Here is a 4,097-nt window from a genome sequence, read left to right as displayed (position 1 = left end):
AGTTCCTGTTCATTGTTTGATCCTGTTAACTTAGTCACATTAGTGACTGTAACTATACATCTTGTTTCCCCTGACATCAACTGTTGAAACACAATTCTGAAGAGATAACATAGTCTAAATTTCGAGGACGAAATTTCTGTAACAGGGGGAGAATGTGACAACCGGTAATTTACGCCATTAATTCGTGATTAACAAATGATTAACGCAATAATAAATCGTGTTTACAGCGCAAATAAACTTAAATTAGGCCTTTGGAGTGCCTAGGAACATCCATACGACTTTACAGTGCGCGAACGGTGGTTACAGAGGAATCTGCTAAATATTACGCGACAACGAACTGAAACCGTACGAAATACTGACAACGCCGACTAATATTAAATTTTTACGAATTATTTTAGATTCGTAATTAAATTTTAACTACTGTGGTCGAAAACAGATCGAAAAAAAACGGTCCTAAAGTGATAAACGACGCGACCTTACGCTATTCGTACGGTAACCGACAATCAACACGCAAATAACGACCACCGATAGTATTTTACGAATTTTAGTACTAAATTTATAATTTATCGCGTTCTAAGAAGTTCAGTTTTGAAAACGGGACTCGTAGAGAATTACAGGCCGCTTAAATCCGGGGATTGGGCATGTAGGCCCTTGGCCCAAGCCCAAAACCCACAAGCCTAAACCTACACGTAACATATTAAAATCTTGACAAGATTCACACAATCTCCTCAAATCTACTCAAAATCTTTATATAAGATTTTTGCCTCAAAGATTTGAGACACAAAATCCATACAAGATCTATATACAAGGGACATGAGGAAATAACTTTAGTTAATACCCATATGAATTATTATAAAACCCATATCCCTCCCTTTTGATCTTCAGACAAAAACACACACCATTTACTTGACCTCTCTCTCTTTCTCGAATACATATGCAGACACCACAAAGAATCACCATTTTTTTCCCCTCACTCCTCCCTTGATCTCACTCAACACAAATCTACTCACACAACACCCACCCTCTCCCCTCTGATGATGATGAACGGCCGGACTCCGGCCAGATACGGCGGAGCCGGTGACGGCGGTGGTGGAGTAATTTGATGGCGAGCAACAATGGACCACCCCCTCCTTTCCTTCGACCCGTGTAACGACCACCACCACCACCACAGTCCGGTGGTGGGGCGACGATGAAGCAGGGGCAGAGAGAGAGAGAGAGCAGAAAGATGAGAGAGAAAGAAGTTGGACGGCGGAGCGGCGCCGCCGCTGCGACGGTGGTGACGATGGAGGTATATTCTTCTCCGGTAAACCCCTCTCAAATCCCTTTCTTTTTTTTTCTCTCCAGACTCGAACATTAATCGACATGGAATTGTTTTCTTTTGTTTTGATGATGATGCGATGACCATGATTATGATGATAATGAACGGTTGTTCGGGTGTCGGGCTTCACTCGGCTCAGGTTTTCGGTTCGAGTCAAATCAGTCAACAAATCGGTTCGGATTCGGTTAAACTCAGTCAATCAGCAGCTTCGTGACGGGTTCGGGTCTCGACTCAGTCCAACTCGGTCCAACTCGGCTCGACTCGGTTCATCTCGCCTCAACTCAGTCAACAAAAGCTGACTCGGTCAACTCAGTTGACCCGGTCAACTCAGTTAGGCGGTTCGACGACTCGACGTTAAAGACTCGGTAAAAGTTTAGAACGAATATTAATTTTAAGATTATTTTTATTGTCGTGAACGAGCTCGAACTGATTCGTATTAATTATGGTTTACATTTTATACATATGATGAATTTTAACATATTGATATTGATATTGAGTATATTGTGATTGAATTTCGATAAAATAACGACGACTTGTGTCGTCAGGGGCATCCAAAAACAGAGGAAACTCTGCCCGTTTTTCAAGAAAATCCGAAAAATGATTACATTTTATTACAAAACAAAACGTAACCAATTGACTACAAACGACTTTTACAAAAATAAAAACAAGTGTATAGTATTTCCGATAACACTTTATGTTATACGAAAACAACGATTCGGATATTTTTTACTAACAACTATGAGGTTTGGTTTAAACATCAAGAATACGGAAACTCTTTATAAAATAAATATGACCATTCTATTTATTTCAAATTCTTTTATAAAAGTAAGTGTAGTTTACTTCAAACGTCAAACAACACAAATCCTTTTACAAAAATAAATATAGATGTTGTATATTTATTTCCAAATATCAAACAAGATGGATTCGCTTTTATAAAAATAAATATAGTATATATTTATTTTAAACATGCAATGACTCGATGAAGTTTTCATAAAATAAATATAACTTTTATATTTATTACAAACGCAACGGCATATACATATATTTTGGCAAAATATACAAGACGCAATATATTTATAATACAAGGTTATTATACAATACTTTCATACGAATATTCCTTTATATCAACATACAACTTCTTAAAACGAGCTAACCAGTATAACTTCTTCGCTTATTTTAAGTTGACACTTTACGTCAAATCGTTCAGTTAACGATTCGGTAGAGCTCGGTAACACGTAGTTACCGTTTTAGCTTAGAAACTTATTAGATATTCCATGTTAGGAATATTGTAGAATGCACGCTAGCAAGCCACGTCTTGGAAACGACATCATCAAAGTCGTAATTAGCTAGCTTTGCACAGGAATATTCAGGCGAGTTCATAACCCCCACTTTTTACTACTGTTTTACATTCTTTTTGTAAATGTTTTCGGGGTGGAAAGACATGCACAATTTTCAGAAACATACAAAGTTTTGAACAAACGCAAAACTCGTATTTCTAAATCATATCACGAATGGATTTCGAGGAACTCAAACGATTTACGAAAGGTTTATACTAAACATACCGGTTTTTACAAAACAAATGCTTATTTTCGAAATATGAATGATTTTTCATAACTAAGGAGTCAGTCAGGGTGGCTGGGAAGGTTCAGTCAGGGTGGCTGGGAAAGTTCAGTCAGGGTGGTTGGGAAAGCTCAGTCAGGGTGGCTGGGGAGGCTCAGCCAGGGTGGCTGAGGTGGAATATATGTTACAGTAATTACGAAAAATTTTTACATGGTATGGTTAACGTAAGGAGGTGTTATACGATCATGTGAGTGGATAGGAACAACATGGGGCCATTAGTCCTCATGGAGGGACCGAGGGACAGGAGCGGTAGATCTATCTGGGTGTAGCGAGCCCAGCCCCCGGCCAAACTAGAAACGGACCGTGGGGTGACTTTGTCCACATACTTTGCCGTGGCGAAATCTGCTAGGTTTGAGTCTCCCTATTTGCACTTCACATATGTCAGTGGCCTTGCAAACCATTGGTGATCACAAGTCCTCTTACACTGCTACATACCAGGGATTTTATACTTACGGAAACTTTTAGTTCATACAAATTAACTACCATGTTTTATACAAATCCAAAGAATTATGGGGGTATAGAGTCAAGGTCAGGGTGGGCATTGACGGTTATGCGAACATTACAAATACATGGTTTTATGAACATAACGTGTTACAAACACAACGTTTCCATATAACTTGGCAAGAAAATGATTTTTAAATTCATTTTCTCATTACTATTTCAAAAACCGGTTACCAAAGATTTATTTCAAACCTTTCACAACTCAAAAGATTTATTTCAGATCTTTTACAAACAAACTATGAACTCGCTCAACTTTATGTTGACTTTTTCGCATGTTCTTTCTCAGGTTGCATTTCTAAGACAAAGCACGGTTGGAATAGGAGGACCATGAAGAGTCGAGTACTTAGTGGGCGTTCAGTTTCTAGAAAGACTTAGCTTATTTGCTTCCGCTGTGCAATGAAGATACCAGTCCAGTCACGCCAAGGCTCTGATAATTTCAGGGTGTGACAGTTTTGAAGTTATTTGTGTTGAAGTTGTGAATGTGGAATCTTGTGTTTTTAGTTAGATCCATCATGTGAAAGCTTGTTAGAAGATTAGATCTAACAAGTTTAAGCATGGATCTTGAAAGATCCATGGTTAAGCTTGAAGATGAACTTGAAAAGTCTTTATGTAAACTTGAAAAATGGTTTTAAAGCAAGTAACTAAGTGTATGGATGAT

This window comes from Helianthus annuus, chromosome 15, assembly GCF_002127325.2.
Source record: "Helianthus annuus cultivar XRQ/B chromosome 15, HanXRQr2.0-SUNRISE, whole genome shotgun sequence".
Classification (NCBI taxonomy): domain Eukaryota; kingdom Viridiplantae; phylum Streptophyta; class Magnoliopsida; order Asterales; family Asteraceae; genus Helianthus; species Helianthus annuus.
The sequence above is the reverse complement of the archived record's forward strand: the minus strand, read 5'-3'. Positions refer to the sequence as shown.